Source organism: Pan paniscus, chromosome 12, assembly GCF_029289425.2.
Source record: "Pan paniscus chromosome 12, NHGRI_mPanPan1-v2.0_pri, whole genome shotgun sequence".
Taxonomy (NCBI): Eukaryota; Metazoa; Chordata; class Mammalia; order Primates; family Hominidae; genus Pan; species Pan paniscus.
Window position 1 is genome coordinate 99683679 of NC_073261.2, and position 18370 is coordinate 99702048.

An 18370-nucleotide genomic window follows, 5' to 3' on the forward strand; every position below is an offset into this window, starting at 1 on the left:
CCTCTGTGCCTGTCTCATGCTGAACTTCCTGGCTGGAATTCCCTTCCCTACCCTTCTCCAACCAGCTACCAAGACCTGGTTTAAAGGTGCCTTCCAGACTGGGCACAGTGGCTCATGCCTGTAATCCCAGCACTTTGGGAGGCTAAGGCAGGCAGATCACTTGAGGTCAGAAGTGGAGATAAGCCTGGCCAACATGGCAAAACCCAGTCTCTACTAAAAACACAAAAATTAGCTGGGTGTGGTGGCGCGTGTCTTTAGTTCCAGCTACTCGGGAGGCTGACGCAGGAGAATCGCTTGTGCCTGGGAGGCGGAGGTTGCAGTGAGCAAAGATCACACCGTTGCACTCCAGCCTGGGCAACAAAAGCAAAACTCCATCTCAAAAAAAAAAAAAAAAAGTAAAGATCATCACAGGATTGAGGTCATAGGGCAAACCACTACCTTGAAATATGAAGATGCAGTGAAGACAGAATCACAGCTGAGAGCTGCCTACCTGAAGGAGAAGCCACGGGAGCCAGGAACTGGCAGGAGCACTGAGTCAGGAATGGACAAACAGCTGGAGGCTGAGCTGAGACTAGCTTGAGAATTAAAAATCCCTTGGGGCCCAGTGTTGGTCGGGGGCCCACACTTTCATGGATTTTACTTCCAGGAGCCCCACAAGGTTCTCAGAGTGTATTTTTATTAACTGCTTGTCACATATTTATAATACATTTCCCCATCAGTTTTGATGGTATTGTTTATTACCTCATATAACATCAGGGTGTGTATGCATTCATGTGTGTGTGTGTGTGCATGTGTGGCTTAAACACATGGGTTTCTTTTTCTTTTTTTACATGGGTTTTTCTTTTTTTTTGAGACAGTCTCGCTCTGTTGCCCAGGCTGGCGTGCAGTGGCGCGATCTCGGCTCACTGAAGGCTCTGCCTCCCTGGTTCAAGTGATTCTCATGCCTTAGCCTCCCAAGTAGCTAGCATAAAAGGCACCTGCCACCATGCCCAGCTAATTCTTGTATTTTTAATAGGGACGAGGTTTCACCATGTTGTCCAGGCTGGTCTCCAACTCCTGACCTCAGGTGACCTGCCCCTCTCAGCCTCCCAAAGTGCTGGGATTACAGATGTGAGCCACCGCGCCCATCGTATTTTTCTTATATAACAAGAAGCCAGGAACTAGGCAGTTACTGATGTCTCTTGAGCTGCTCCAGGATACCATAGATGTTTTTCTGGTGTTTGGCTCCACCATCTTTAGTTCATTCCCTTTATTCTCAAGCTTGTTGCCTCCCAGTTGCAAAAGGGCTGCAATAATTTTCTGTTCTGCAAACATTTTCTATGGCAAAAATAGACAGATAATTATCTTTTTTTTTAGCATGATTGAGCAAAGTTTGGCTGTTGTTGATTGTTTAGAATTTTTTTCCTCACCTTTACCTGGTTATGTTGATATCAGGTAAATTGTTTAGTATTGTTTTTAAATTTGGGGAAATTTAAGCACCATTTAGAACAAGTAAGTTTTGAACAGTTCTGGTGGCAGAATATTTTCCTTAGTGCAATTCCTAAATATAAATTTCAAGTCAAATAGACCGTGTGAGGAAGTGTCACGGTATATTAGGCTGAGAGGCGCCCTGAGTCGACACAGTCTGAGAGCTGGAGTTGGGACAGTAACCTCCAAGTGTCAGCAGGCAGCTGGGCTTTCAAACTCTCCTCCTGTGTGGTGGCTCACACCTGTAATCCCAGCACTTTGGGAGGCTAAGGCGGGTGGATCACTGGAGGTCAGGAGTTCGAGACTAGTCTGGCCAACATGGTGAAACCCCGTCTAAATTAAAAATACAAAAATTAGCTGAAAATCACTTGAACCTGGGAGGTAGAGGTTGCAGTGAGCCGAGATTGTGCCACTGCACTCCAGCCTGGGCAACAGTGGGAGACTGCATCTCGAAAAAACAAAAACAAAAATCTCTCCTCCTGGAGCCACACCCATACCCCGCGACCACCCAAATACTCATGCTAGTAGCCAGGCCCTGGGCCCCGCATCTTCAACAGATGTGCCTGTCCTTCATTTCACTCTCTGCTCTCCACTTCACTGACTGTCCAAACATGGGACAAACATTACTGTAGGCTCCCTCCCTGGACCATCTAGAAGCTACTTTGGGGGCAGCTCCTGGCTGTCTTCTGGTCTGATACACATCTCAGCCTCTACTCTGAAGAACATGAAGTCCAAGGTCAGTTTTACTCAGCTATGTCCAACCTTCCAGCCAAAGGGGAGGGAGTCGGTTCTTGGGTCACCCTCTGGCATCCTGGGGCAGGACAGGTCTCCCCTTGCTCAGAAGCTGCCCACCAGGCTGAGATTGGTGCCAACTCTGGCTTCACTTAAAAAGAAACGCTGGGGCTTTGTCTAGCACCATTTGGGATGAGGTTGCTGACTGTAAGGAGTTTCAGAGGAAAGAATCAGTGCCCTCTCTTCAGTACTGCCCCCGCTGCTGCTGTGGAGACAGTGCTCGGTACAAATAGCACCAACAGCCAACACTGAGTGCAGATTTCTGTGTATTGGGCTCCGTTCTTTGCACTTCCTATATTAACTTAACATCGACCAGGAGGACACAGGCAAAGAAGATGAGCCATGTGCCTGGGATAAGTGAACACTGGGGACAGGATTTGAACCCACAAACTCTAGCTTCAGAGTTCCTAAACGTTGCCCCGCAGACCTAAACAGAACAGGAACTTTTTTTTTTTTTTTTTTTTTGAGATACAGTCTCGCTCTGCCACCCAGACTGGAATGCAATGGTGCGATCTTGGATCACTGCAACCTCCACCTCCCGGGTTCAGGCGATTCTCCTGCCTCAGCCTCCCGAGTATTAGCTGGGATTACAGGCGTGCATTACCACGCCTGGCTGATTTTTGTATTTTTAGTAGAGACAAGATTTCACCATGTTAGCCAAGCTGGTCTTGAACTCCCAACCTCAGGTAATTCTCCTGCCTCAGCCTTCCAAAGTGCTGGGATTACAGGTGTGAGCCACCATGCCTAGCCATGGGACCTGTTTCCACCATGACAAGAGAAGGGTTCTCACCAGCTTGCCAGTGAGATGTGAGAGTTGATGCTGGATTCCCCAGCAAGTGTTCCCTGTGGTTTACAGTGTCCACAATGTGCTTAAATCCACATAAGTCCTAATCCCTGCCCAGAGGGCAGATTCTGCATGAGGAAGGAATTGCTCCTGGGGCCAGAATCCTACAAGGACCTTAGGTGTGCCCATCATCCCTTTAGCTTGGAGGATGGGGTCCTGGGGAATAAAACGAACACCCAACTTGGTGATGATCACTTGGAGAGGCTCAGGTGGGCACGTAGGTCAGACTCTAGACCCAGAACAGCTTGTAGACTGTCCATGAGGGACGGTGGTCAAGAGAAGCCACAAGGACATGTGACATGGGACACTCACCTTCAAAGGCCATTTGACCTAGTCAAAGGCTGAAAGGAAGGAAGGGAGAGAAGAAAGGAAAGTAATATTTGCTGAGCATTCCTGAAGATCTGGGGCCTGGCTGCTGGAAACATTTCATTTTCATTTCATGATATGAGTTTAATCATTCTCTTCAGTCTTTGTTGTTCTCATAAAGTCCTGGGTTTATGAACAACCCCAGGTATTATTTCAGGCAGATAGATGCCTGGGAGAACTCGGCTTGCTAGTACATCAAAATTTGCTCATAGTAAATAAAATTCAGGTTAGTGGCCTTTAAATGTTGTCTTTTTAAAATTACATTTTATTGATTTCTTTTTATTATAGGAGTAGGACACATTTGCTGTGGAAAAAAAGAATTAAAAAAAAAAAGCATCCACAATTTCACTATCCAGAAAGAATCACAGTAAATATTTTGGGATATATCTCTCCAAAATTTTTAGCATAATTTCACAAAACATGAAATATTAAAAATGGCTTTCAGCCAGGTGCAGTGGTTCACGCCTATAATCCTAGCACTTTGGGAGGCCAAGGCGGGTGGATCACCTGAGGTCAGGAGTTCGAAACCAGCCTGGGCAACATGGTGAAACCCCGTCTCTACTAAAAATACAAAAATTAGGGCGGCGGGCACCATGGTTGGTGGCGAGGCGGCCACCACGGTGGAGGAGCTGGTCTCAGGGGTGCGGCAGGTGGCAGACTTAAAGGAGCAGTTCCGCTCCTACTCAGACAGCGAGAAGCAATGGAAGGCCCGCATGGAATTCATGCTGCGCCACCTGCCCAACTACCGCAACCCACCCAATGGCGGTGGCCGCCTGGACCAGCTGCTGTCCCTTCTTCATGGTCTGGGCCAACCACCTCTTCCTGGGCTGCAGTTACAATAAAGACATTTTAGACAAGGTGATGGGAATGGCTGATGGGATGGAAGTGGAAGACTTGCCACAATTTACTACCAGAAGATAATTAATGAAAAGGCATCAAAGGTAAGCCACAAGATTTATCACATTTTCATCATCAGCTACAGGATTAGAAAGGAGGCTGGGATGAATGTGACACAGACCACAGCAGCTCTCTTAAGACTCCTGGTATTACCAACATAAAGAGGCAGGTGGAATGAGAAGGACTCTGTCTAGATTGGCTTAACATTCTCATTTTTCCAGTGGTTATCACTGCAAAAGTATGTATGGATAGTTATGTATTTATAAATCATGCACTCTAAGATGAGTTCATCAACATAGCAAAAGCCCTCTTTTTCTATTTTTCTGGTTTTTTTTCTTACCAACAAGGTCTCACTCTGTCACCCAGGTGGGAGTAAAAAGGTGCAGTATTGGCTCATTGCAGCCTCGAACTCCTGGGCTCATATTTTCAGTTTTTAAGTATCAGAATTTTTGCTTAAAATGCCTTTTTGGGCTGGCGCAGTGGCTCACGTCTGTAATCCCAGCACTTTGGGAGACAGAGGTGGGCGGATCACCTGAGGTCAGGAGTTCGAGACAAGCCTGGCCAACATGGTGAAACCCTATCTCTACTAAAAATACAAAAAAATTAGCTGGGCATGGTGGCACACACAATTAAGAGACAAAATAAAAATAAATAAAAAAAGAAAGATTTTTCAGGGTTTTTTTTTTATATAGGGTCTCTCTCTGTCCCCCAGGAGGTTTAATATATTTTGTATGTTAGAGAGAGGCTGTATCTTTGGGGTGTTGTAATGAAGGTGTTCATTTTTGCTATGCTAAGAAGGTGTAAAAGTGATGTGTCTGGCTATATGTTCTATATAGAACATAGTGTTATATGTTGTCAGAATTTTGTCTGTCTGCAAAAATACTTGTGTATAACAGACATTTCTTAATTATCTAGCCCTTAATTTTTCTCGTGAAATAGAAGTTCATTACTTTGGTTAAAAGTTATAATTATTATGCACGGTTGAGACTATTCTAGGAGCAGTAGCAAAAGAGAAATACAACTGTGAATGTGCTTTTGTTTTTAAAGGAAAAAGAGGCCTGGCGCAGTGGCTCACGCCTGTAATCCCAGCACTTCAGGAGGCCGAGGAGGGCAGATCACAAGGTCAGGAGTTTGAAATGAGCCTGACCAACGTGGTGAAACCCTGTCTCTACTAAAAATACAAAAATTAGCTGGGCATGGTGGTACGTGCCTATAATCCCAGCAATTCAGGAGGCTGAGGCAGGAGAATGGCTTGAACCCTGGAGGTGGAGGTTGCAGTGAGCTGAGATCACCCCACTGCACCCCAGCCTGGGTGACAGAGCGAGACTCTGTCTCCAATAAATAAATAAGTAAAATTTTTAAAAAAGGAAAAAGAGTAGTTTTTCCTAAAGCAGCAATTCCCAAACTTTTTGGTCTCAGGAGTTTACACACATAAAAAAAATTATAGAGGACACCAAAGAGATTTTGCTTATATGAGTTATATCTGTTAATAATCCCCACAGAGGCTGGGCACCATAGCTCATGCCTGTAATCCCAGCACTTTGGAAGGCCGAGGCAGGAATATCACTTGAGCCAAGGAGTTCAAGACCAGCCTTGGCAACATAGTGAGATCCTGTCTCTATAATAATCATAATCATAATCACCAGCATCATCCCCACACAGAAAACTAAAGTAGAATTTTTAAAAAATCCATCTGAAGTAAGCAATGATGGAATCGTTGGATGTTAACATATTTTTATGAAAAATAACTATTTTCCAAAAAATGAGAAAAGCGGCATTATTGTCTATTTGCAAATCTCCTTAATGTCTAGCTGAACAGAAGACAGCTGGGTTCCCATAGCTGCTTCTGTCCTCAATCTCTTGCCATTTCACATGTCATGTAGCCTCATTCTATGCTCATGAGAAAAGGAGAAGGGAGAAATCATGTCTTAGTGTGACTATGAAAATAGTTTTGGCTTCAAAACTGAAAACCCCCCTGAAAGGGTCTTGCAGACTTCTTGGGGGTCCCCAGACCACACTCAGAGAACTTGTGTCTTAAAGTGTCAGTTTGTTCCAGAATATAAAAGACCATAACAAAGGACAAAATTCAGAAAGTGATTTTTATTTGCCTGAAAATAAGTGATTATTTGTCTGAAAGAGGTTATATGAATATATATGTCAGCATATGAAATATGTTTAAAATTTGACAAAATTCATTTGTTTTCTTGGTTTTGCTTACTTGATGTATTAATTAATGCCTTCACATACAATTAAAAAAAAAAAGGTAATTATTTTATTTTTCTTTTGGAGACAGAGTCTCACTCTGTCGCCCAGGCTGGAGTGCAGTGGTGCGATCACAGCTCACTGCAACCTCTGCCTCCCTGTTTCAAGTGATTCCGCTGCCTCAGCCTCCTGAGTAGCTGGGATTACAGGCGTGCACCAATAGTCCAGCTAATTTTTTTGTATTTTCAGTAGAGATGGGGTTTCGCCATGTTGCCCAGGCTGGTCTTGAACTCCTGAGCTCAGACAATCCACCCGCCTTGACCTTCCAAAGTGCTAGGATTACAGGCATGAGCCACCATGCCTGGCCTAAAAAATGTAATTCTTTATCTCTGTGAAATTTGCCTGCATATAAGGGATTCTATCAGTATAATTTCACCCACTCTATTTTGGCTGTCTTATGTCCTTGATTATGTAAACATAAGAAAAAAAGAACAAAGTTTTCTCACAAAAGCACTAAAATTCTTTACAATTTTTTTTTTTTACAATTGTGTTGCCTTCTGTATTTATTTTTAAATATTTTGTTGTGCATTTTGATTAAAGAGGAAAGTATCGTTTCCTGGTCACTCATGATTCTATCTTAATCATGTACCCAAATCTCCTCTGACAACTCTTGATATTTTGCCTTCAGAAATTAGACACAAAATTAAAAAAAAAAAAAAAAAAAAAAAAGAGGAAGAATTTTTCAGGATATCTTTTTTTTTTTTTTTTTTTTTTTTGAGATAGGGTCTCTCTCTGTCCCCCAGGCTGGAGTGCAGTGGTGGTGTGATCTTGGCTCACTGCAGCCTCGACCTCCTGGGCTCAAGTAATCCTCTCGTCTCAGCCTCCTAAGTAGCGGGATTACAGGCATGCATCACCGCACCTGGCTAATTTTTGCATTTATTTTGTAGACGTGGGGCCTTGCTATGTGGTCCAGGTTGGTCTCAAACTACCGGGCTTGAGCAATCTGCCTGCCTCAGCCTCCCAAAGTGCTGGGATTACAGGCATGAAAGAGGCACTGTGCCCACTTTTTTTTTTTTTTTTTTTTTTGAGACAGAGTCTCTGTCACCCAGGCTGAAGTACAGTGGTGTCATCTTGGCTTACTGCGACCTCTGCCTCCCGGGTTCAAGCAATTCTCCTGCCTCAGCCTCCCAAGCAACTGGGATTACAGGCATCTGCCACCACACCCAGCTAATTTTTTGCATTTTTAGTAGAGATGGGGTTTCACCATGTTGGCCAGGCTGGTCTTGAACTCCTGACCTCAAGTGATCCACCTGCCTCAGCCTCCCAAAGTGCCGGGATTACAGGCAATGAGCCACTGCACCTGGCCCCACCTTTTTTTTTTTGTTTTGTTTTTTGAGACATGGTCTTGCTCTGTTGTCCAGGCTGGAGTGCAGTAGTACAACCACAGCTCACTATAGCCTCAATCTCCCAGGCTCAAGTGATCCTCCCTACTCAGCCTCCCAAAGTGCTAGGATTACAGGCATGAGCCACCATGCCTAGCCTAAAGGTATCTTTTTTTTGAGACACGGTCTCGCTCTTTCGCCCAGGCTGGAGTGCAGTGGCATGATCTCGGCTCATTGCAAGCTCCGCCTCCCGGGTTCACGCCATTCCCCTGCCTCAGCCTCCTGAGTAGCTGGGACTACAGCTGCCCGCCACCACGCCTGGCTAACTTTTTGTATTTTTAGTAGAGATGGGGTTTCACCGTGTTAGCAAGGTGGTCTCGATCTCCTGACTTCGTGATCCGCCCGCCTCGGCCTCCCAAAGTGCCAGGATTACAAGCACGAGCCACCACACCCGGCTGCCTAAAGATATCTTTTATACCTAAAACTATCTTTGAGATTTCCCAGAGGACACCCTGGAAAGTCACAAAATTTGTCTGGTTTTCTGCCTATAAAAAGGGAGGTGCTAAAAATAAGTTTGATGTGTTACTATTCTGAGTTGCATGGGAAATGTATAAATATTTCAGAAACTGGTATTCTTTATGGGGAAGTTTCTGGAAATGTTTCAATGTCCTCATTATCTATAATATGCTTTTATCAGCTGGGTACAGTGGCTTGCACCTGTCATCCCAGCTACTCAAGAGACTGAGGTTGAGGATGGCTTGAGCCCAGGAGCTTGAGGCTACAGTGATCCATGATCATGCCACTGCACTCCAGCCTGGGTGACAGAAGCAGGCCCTGTAGCTAAAATAAATAAACAGAAAAAATAAATGCTTTTATCCTCAGGGAAGAAACACTGATAAAAACTCTTGTGAAACAGTTATGTACTATATTTCAATAGAGAACTCTACTCTCCTCCATCTTGACTTTATTGGTAAAGTAATAAGTTCTCCATAGCCATTAAGAATCTGCCATTTACCAATAGGTTTTCTTTTGTTATGATGATTATCTGAAGGGTCAGCTATAAGCTATAGGCCAGAGTCCATGTCTCTAACAAAGGATAGACTCAAAGTCTGTGGAAAAGAACTGTACCAGGTGTTTTAACCTACTGCTACTTCATTTATTTTTATTTTTTTTTTGAGATGGAGTCTCACTCTGTTGCCCAGGCTGGAGTGCAGTGTCGTGATCTCGACTCACTGCAAGCGCCGCCTCCCAGGTTCATGCCATTCTCCTACCTCAGCCTCCCAAGTAGCTGGGACTACAGGCACTCACCACCAAACCTGGCTAATTTTTGTATTTTTTAGTAGAGACAGGGTTTCACCATGTTGACCAGGCTGGTCTCAAACTCCTGACCTCAAGTGACCCACCCACTTCGGCCCCCCAAAGTGCTCGGATTGCAGGCATGAGCCACCATACCCGGTTCCTATTGCTATTTCAAAGAATGCTCTTAAGTACAGACTGAGCTGAGACCCCTTAGACAACTTTGAGACTTTACTTAAGAAGGCAATGCTCACAAAACTCTCCCAGGAAAACTAGCTACTACCTGCCTTATGCCTTACGTAGGGTCTCAGCCTTATTGGTGGTATGGAAGGTCACCTAAGGTCTGACCAGGAGGCTTAACAAACTTTGGAACCTTAAGTAGAAAGGGATTCATTCAAAGTTACATGTACTATTGATGAAATGTAGAAGAACATTTTGGGGAGGCTTTCTAATTTCAGAGAAATATAAGAATATAGATTTTTAAAAGGTCATCCAGGTATGGTGGCTCATGCCTATAATCCTAGCACTTTGGGTGGCCATGGCAGGAGGATTGTTTGAACCTATGAGTTTGAGACTAGCTTAGGCAACATAGCGAGACCCTGTCTCAACAAAATATACAAAAATTAGCCAGGTGTGGAGGTGAGTGCCTGTAGTCCCAGCTACTTGGGAGGCTGAGGTGGGAGCGTTGTTTGAGCCTGGGAGGTTGAGACTGCAGTGAGCCGTGATCATGCCACTTCACTCCAGCCTGGCAGACAGAGCAAGACCTAATAAATCAACAAATTAATTAATTCAGTCTTTGATTCCCAATGAAAACTTAAAGACAGAAGTTAATTTTCTGGCCTTAGATGCTAATACTATATGGCTCTGGATTTGCAAAGCAAACTGAAAGAGGCTTATGTGATTAATTAACACTCTTGTTGCACCCATGTAAATAATTAGCACATATCTAGTGAGACTGGTGTTTTGTGTATTGCCATCAAGAAAAATCTTGGAGATTATGATGATCAAAAAGAGGGCAAGGGAAGTCAGGAAAATTGTAGAAAATGTTTTACCGGACAAAAAGATTACTGGGTATCTATTGTTACATTAAGTTAACCCTAAAGCTCCCTCCTTACATATTTTAAGTTCGGCCTAAGGGTTTCTCCACAGATAGTAAACTCCAGCCAAACTGGATGTGTAAAGAGACTGTAACCTACTCGTGTGCCAATCACAGAGTTTCAGCCAATCACAGGTGGCCAACTATTCAAACCATGCTCAAATAAGGCAAACGTTGAGCTGTAACCAATCGGCTGTTTCCGTGCCTCACTTTCATTTTCTGTACATCACTTTCTGTTTTTGGTCCATAAATATGGCAGCCCTGGAGTCTCTCTGAACCTGTTCTTGTTTGGGGGGCTCATGATTAGTGAATCATTCTTTGCTCGGTTAAATGCTATTCAATTTAATTTGTCTTCAGTTTTTCTTTAACACTACTTTTTTTTTTTTTTTTGGACAGAGTCTCGCTCTGCTGCCCAGCTGGAGTGCAGTGGCGCAATCTCGGCTCACTGCAACCTCTGCCTCCTGGGTTCAAGTGATTCTTGTCCCTCGGCCTCCCGAGTAGCTGGGATTACAGGTACACACCACCACACCCAGCTATTTTTTTTGTATTTTCAGTAGAGACAGGGTTTCACCATGTTGGCCAGGATGGTCTCAATCTCCTGACCTCATGATCCGCCCGCCTTGGTCTCCCAAAGTGCTGGGATTACAGGCGTGAGCCACCGCGCCCAGCCTCTTTAACACTCTCATGGGTTAAATTGTGTCACTCCCCAAAGTGACATATATTGAAGTCCTAACCCTCAGTACTGTGAATGTGACCTTATTTGGAAATAGGGTCTTTGCAGATTTAATCAAGTTAAGATGAGGTCATTAGAATGAGCCTTTATCCAATATGACCGATGTCCTAGTAAGTGGGAAATCTGGACATGGGGAGAATGCCATGTGTCTATGGAGGCAGAGATTGCAGTGATGCATCTACAAGCCAGCAAAAGCCAAGAATTGCCAGAAACCAGCAGGAGCCAGAAGAGGCAAGGAAGGAGGCTTCCCTGGAGCCTAGAGCGAGCCAAGCCCTGCCAACACCTTGATTTTGCACTTCTAGCCTCCAAAATTTTGAGACAAATTTCTGTTGTTTTAAACACCCAGTCCAGGTGAGGTGGCTCATGCCTATAATCCCAGCACTTTAGGAGGCTGAGGTAGGAGGATGTCTTGAGCCCCGGAGTTTGAGACCAGCCTAGGCAACATAGTGAGACCCTGTCTCTACAAAAAATACTAAACAACCAACCCATTCTGTGTTGTGATTCTCAGACCTAGAAAATGAATACATATCTTTTCTGTGGAAAGCAAGGCTTAGACTTTACCGGGTTATCTGATTCTATATGGTCTGCACCTTTCATTGTCTGTGATTGCAAATTATTCCAGCTTATAAACATGTAAATACATTTCCCATTAAAGATGCAATTCATTTCATTCAGTGAAAGAGGCCATCTCTTAGTAATTCATTTCCGCATTCCTGGTCATCTACATACGTGTTTGTTTTTTTGGATTCTCCGTGGAAACAGTTTTTATATCTTACTGGTTCTCTCGGTAATTAACGAGTTAAATAAAGTCTTTAAGATGTGTTCATTCTGTATTAGTATGAGTCATGATTTTACCTTTCTGGAAAAAAATTAGCAATAGGTATAGAGAGTCAAGGGATATTATTATCATCATATATTTTTTGAGACGGAGTCTCGCTCTGTCACCAGTCTGGAGTGCAGTGGCGCGATCTTGGCTCACTGCAACCTCTGCCTCCCAGGTTCAAGCGATTCTTCTGCCTCAGCCTCCCCGAGTAGCTGGGACTACAGGCACGAGTCACCACGCCCGGCTAATTTTTGTATTGTTAGTAGAGACGGGGTTTCACTATGTTGGACATGCTGTTCTCGAACTCCTGACCTCGTGATCCACCTGCCTTGGCCTCCCAAAGTTCTGGAATTACAAGCGTGAGCCACCACGCCCAGCCAAGGGATATTATTTTGAAAAGTCTGCTCCAATTTCTCGGTTCTTTCCCAGGTCAGTCAACCAGGGCATTCTCTATTCACTGCCCCATAAAAGAGATGAATATGGCTGGGCACGGTCTAGCTGCGCCCCTGGGGAGAGCAGAAAGAACTCAGGCATAATCAATAGATTTGGCAGAATATGAGTCTGAGCAAGTCCTCATGCTTGGCACTAGATAAAGGCTTCCAGGTGTGGGTGGAGGAGAGCGAGAGCAGGAGTGAGGAACATGCAGCACAGCTCATGTGGATACTAAAGCAAGGGTGCCCTGTGCCTTTCCCCAGCCCAAGCCCAGCTGTCGGGGTGGGACGATAGACTGTCTCATCACAATGAGCCAATTTACAGCAGAGGGTCCTTGCTGTTGCACTGTGTAAGACCCCAAAATTTAGATACACCCCACAGAAGAATCACAACTCCCTGAGATTAATTTGCCATAACTACTCCCACTCCAGCTGAATGAGCACTTGGAATAAAAATCACGTATCGATAGAAAAACCAAGTTTGTAGATTTAGATTCTGCTCCCTTACAATATCTCACTTGTATTCAGGTATCGTAATTTATTTTTCTCATTTCTTAATCTAGTGCACATTTGTCAGTCTTTTTGGCTTCTCAGCATCCCAATTCCCTTCTACTGGAAGCCTCCCACTGTAGTTGCTGAAAGCCCCACGTCAGTTTTCCTGACTCTCTTGTCACTAGCTTACAGGCATGGGATCCAGTCCCTGCCCATCACATGCACCCACACCAGGCTTGGAACTAGGAGCTGGGGGTGCAAAAGCAGAGGCCCTGGAGGAACCCAGTCTGGCAGAGGCAGAGGCTTCAGCAAGATGGTGCATCCCTGAGCAGCTGGTGGCCGTGGGGCTGATGGTGATAAGCAGTGTTTGGCGCCTGTAGGATTGGAGGTGCACACTGTAGAAGTGAGTCCACTGCCCCAGTCCTGCCCAGCCTTTCAGGCACCCGCTCTTCCTGGCTACACCACCTAAAGCCATATCCTGTCCTTTTAATAAATCCCTTTCCTGTCTACCTTAGTCAGCAATGATTTCTGTTGCTTCCAATTAAGAACTCAGATTATTTCCGGACTTCCAAGTTGTTTGCATTTTTTTGCTATTATAAACAATCTGGAACAAACATTTTTGAATATCCAACTTGGTATCCTTGTCTAATTATTTTCTTAAGGGAAACCTGATGACAGAATTGTTGGGTACTCATATTTTTAAGGGTTTTGGTATAGAAAATGTTACATTACATTCCCACTTACAGTCTGTAAATACGCCTGTTCTCCCTGTACCTTCGTATTATTCCACAGTGCATCTTAATAAGGCTTATGTGCTCGTGTGCGTACACACAAGAACCCAGAACAGTTGAAATCTACCTCCCTTTCCCCTCTTGCCATCATTATGAAGCCAGGTTAATATCTTTATCCATGCACCCCAGACCCCACAGAACAATGGGTAACTGTAATTGAAGTAGAATATTCTTCATTATGTGGTTTTGAGCTACTCTCAACTCAAATTCACTAAAATAATGAAACTGGAGCATGAAATGAATAAAAGGGAGCAAGTCATGAAGAAAACCTCTGTAAGGCTGGGCGCGGTGGCTCACGCCTGTAATCCCAGCACTTTGGGAGACCGAGGCGGGCGGATCATGAGGTCAGATGATCGAGACCAGCCTGGCCAACATAGTGAAAATACAAAACAAAAAAGTAGCTGGGTGTGGTGGCAGGTGCCTGTAATCCCAGCTACTTGGGAGGCTGAGGGACAAGAATTGCTTGAACACGGGAGGTGGAGGAGGCAGTAAGTCGAGATCGCGCCACTGCACTCCAGCCTGGCAACAGAGCGAGACTCCATCTCAAAAAAAGGAAAAAAAAAAAAAAAAAAACCTCTGTAAAACTCTGACCAGGGGCGAGTCCCGTCTTGTCTTCATGTCCAGGGGGAATTTTATTGATTAGCCAGTTACCAATAATGAATTCAAAGAAACTCCCATTCAAATCACATTTGAGATGACTCTTGAATCTCCTGGACATAGAAAAAACAATTTGCAATGAAAGATTCTCTATAAAGTGACCTGTGGGTCAGAGCCCTGGGGCACCTGTTGGGCATGAGAAGGGAAATGAGGCCACTGTGGCAGAAGCTCAGACCTTATGGCAGAGCTGGAAGGTGAGAAGGAGAGGGAGCCTGGGCCTGGCTGAGTTCCTGAAAGCACTAGGGTGGAGGGAAATAGCCAGCTCCTCCCATGGGAGGGGCTGCAGGGCTCAGCCTGTGCCTACGAGAGAGGCCAGCCCAGCCTGCCCCCAGCCCTGCATCACTAGGGAGGAAGCGGCTCTTCTCTGCTTCCAGGATGAAGGCTTGGCTGCCACCTGAGATGATGTTGCTTCTCAGGCAAGTAATTCTAAATCCCCCCACCCCCTTGGCATTAAATGGATTTTCACTGTTGTCACATGCTCTCCCCTTATCAGAGGCTCAGGAACTCCTGAGACACTATAGCTTTCCTCTTCTGGTTGGCCCCTCTATATACATTAGAGTGATTTCAGAACACTTGAGACCATCGTCTGTCACCTCCCCTATGTGACTGATGCTTGAAGTAACACAAGCTCTTTAGGACTAAGGCTTATGACTCCTCTAACCTGCCCCTCAAAATATTATAGCAGTTTAAAAAGTACAGTCATTTACTCGAGTATGAATGCGCCACTAATCTAGATAAAGGAAAAAGGTGAGGAACCTACCAGACCAAAAGGAAAAGGAAAGACAATAGAAGACTCAGGCCAGGAGCGGTGGCTGTACTCCCAGCTACTTGGGAGGCTGAGGTGGGAAGATCGCTTGAGCCCAGGAGTTCAAGGCTGCAGTCAGCTATGATGGCGCTGCTGCACTCCAACCTGGGTGATAGAGTGAGACCCTGCCTCAAAAAAAAAAAAAAAAAAAAAAAAAAAGAGAGACAGGAGAGAGAATAGAATAGAGCACTTTGGGAGGCCAAGGAGGGCAGATCATCTGAGGTCAGGAGTTTGAGACCAGCCTGGCCAACATGGTGAAACCCTGTTTCTACTAAAAATACAAAAATTAGGCGGGCATGGTGGCGTGCGCCTGTAATCCCAGATACTTGGGAGGCTGAGGCAGGAGAATTGCTTGAACCTGGGAGGCGGAGGTTGCAGTGAGCTGAGATCGCGCCACTGCACTCCAGCCTGGGCGACAGACCGACACTCTGTCTCAGAGAGAGAGAGAGAAAAAAAGAATAGAAATATAAGGCTCACTAGTGTCCATGCTTCCTTTAATAATATAGGTGTTCTCTCCTCCTGAGGCTTCTCAGACAGGACCCGTTTTGTTTTCATTTGTAACACCACTGTTTTCTTCTAAACCCCGGATTCAAATCTGTCTTTAGATAACCACTCTAATTCTGGTCTTCACTTCTGAAACACGCACACACGTAAAGAAACAACAAACAAAAAAAAACTCCCCCCACCCCGCCGCAATTCTCTACTCAGTCCAGCTGCTCCCTCACTGCCGTTGGGCCTGGCAGGCCCCCCCCGCCTCCCGCTCTACCTGTGCACTTCCTTCTCCTTCCAATCAGGAAAGTAGAAAAGTGGGCCTCACCTCCTCCGACTTGCTAAAGCTGGGTGGGATTCTGTTTCTGTTTTTTTTTTTTTTTTTTTTTTTTTTGAGACGGAGTCTCGCTCTGTCGCCCAGGCTGGAGTGCAGTTGCGTCCGGAATTGGTGGGTTCTTGGTCTCACTTCAAGAATGAAGCCGCGGACCCTCGCGGTGATTGTTACAGTTCTTAAAGGCAGCGTGTCTGGAGTTTGTTCTTTCTCATGTTCGGATGTGTTCGGAGTTTCTTCCTCCTGGTGGGTTCGTGATCTCGGCAGCTCAGGAGTGAACCTGCAGACCTTCGCGGTGGGTGTTACAGCTTTTAAGGCGGTGCTTCTGGAGTTGTTCGTTCCTCCTGGTGGGTTCGTGGTCTCGATAGCTTCAGCTGTGAAGCTACAGACCTTCGCGGTGAGTCTTACAACTCATAAAGGCAGCGTGAACCCAGAGTGAGCAGCAGCAAGAGTCATTGCAAAGAGCGAAAGAACAAAGCCTCTACACGATCGAAAACAAACCCCAGCGCGTTACCACTGCTACCGCTGGCAGCCTGCTTTTATTCCCTTATCTGGCCCCACCCACATCCTGCTGATTGGTCCATTTTACAGAGCGCCGACTGGTCTGTTTTACAGAGAGCTGATTGGTCCGTTTTGACAGGGTGCTGATTGGTGCGTTTACAATCCCTGAGCTAGACGCAAAAGTTCTCTACGTCCCCACTAGATTAGCTAGATACAGAGTGTCCACACAAAGGTTCTCCAAGTCCCCACCAGAGAAGCTAGATACAGAGTGTCGATTGGTGCATTCACAAACCCTGAGCTAGACACAGGGTGCTGATTGGTGTGTTTACAAACCTTGAGCTAGATAGAGAGTGCCGTTTGGTGTATTTACAATCCCTTAGCTAGACATAAGGGTTCTCCAAATCCCCACCAGACTCAGGAGCCCAGCTGGCTTCACCCAGCGGATCCCGCACCGGGGCCGCAGGTGGAGCTGCCTGCCAGTCCCGCGCCGTGCGCCCTCACTTGTCAGCCCCTGGGTGGTCGATGGGCGGGGGGAGGCTCAGGCATGGCGGGCTGCAGGTCCCGAGCCCTGCCCCGCGGGAAGGCAGCTAAGGCCCGGCGAGAAATTGAGCACAGCAGCTGCTGGCCCAGGTGCTAAGCCCCTCACAGCCCGGGGCCGGCAGGGTCGGCCGGCCACTCTGAGTGCGGGGCCCGCCGAGCCCACGCCCACCCGGAACTCGCCCTGGCACGCAAGCACGGCGCGCAGCCCCGGTTCCCGCCCGCGCCTCTCCCTCCACACCTCCCGGCAAGCTGAGGGCGCCGGCTCCGGCCTTGGCCAGCCCAGAAAGGGGTTCCCACAGTGCAGCGGTGGGCTGAAGAGCTCCTCAAGTGCCGCCAAAGTGGGAGCCCAAGCAGAGGAGGCGCCGAGAGCGAGCCAGGGCTGCGAGGACTGCCAGCACGCTGTCACCTCTCACAGTGGCCTGATCTCCGCTTACTGCAAGCTCCGCCTCCCGGGTTCCAGCCATTCTCCTGCCTCAGCCTCCCGAGTAGCTGGGTTTACAGGTGCCCGCCACCGCGCCCGGCTAATTTTTTGTATTTTTAGTAGAGACGGGGTTTCACCTTGTTAGCCAGGATGGTCTTGATCTCCTGACCTCGTGATCCGCCCACCTCGGCCTCCCAAAGTGCTGGGATTACAGACGTGAGCCACCGCGCCCGGCCTGGAATTCTGTTTCTACAGGCGCCTACAGAATCCCACAGTTAACCCTCCGATTAACCCAATAGATGTTTGCGGAGGAGATGAGTGAGTGAGTTCCAGCTCTCCCTTTGAGCTGAAGCTATCGGACTTAAGAATCCCTGGCCGGCCATGGATGGTGAAGCCAGTAGTCTCAGGAGAAGCGAATTCACAGACTAGCTGGAGGCCAGTCCAGGGCAGATGGCTGTTTCCGTAGAGGGATTTGGTGGGTGTGGCGCCCAAGCTGGGGAGCTGGGGTTATGTTGGGAGGCCAGCACTGAGGAATGGGTTCCTTTGGTCCACCTCCAAGAAGGTCAGTTCCAGGACTTGTACAGGAGATGTGAGGATTCAGAGCTGGAGGTCACCCCGGGGCCTTGCAAGTTCTACGACAGTAGATCAGTTGTGAGGAGAGGGGGTGAGGAAGGAAGCCACTGTTTTGACAGAAATAGGAAGAATGATGCTTTTGTGGGAGGACCAGGCTTGTAGAAAAGCCCAAGATGCCTGAAAATTCCAGCATCCTTGTCAGAAGTCAAGGAAGAAGCTTCTTGGAAAAGCTGCAAGATGGAGACTGGTTTGAGGAGAAGACGAAGGGTCTGAGTTTAGAAACATTGTATTGGGGCCGGGCGCCTAATCCCAGCACTTTGGGAGGCTGAGGCTTGTGGATCACCTGAGGTCAGGAGTTCAAGACCAGCCTGGTCAACATGTTGAAACCCCGTCTCTACTAAAAATACAAAAATTAGCTGGTCATTTTGGCATGCACCTGTA

At 46.5% G+C, this 18370-nt stretch overlaps 1 pseudogene; it reads left to right on the forward strand.

Moving 5' to 3' along the window:
* The first annotated feature begins 3711 nt into the window (after positions 1-3711).
* LOC100975159 (CDKN2AIP N-terminal-like protein) lies at positions 3712-17682 on the forward strand (annotated as a pseudogene).
* Positions 17683-18370: the final 688 nt, after the last annotated feature.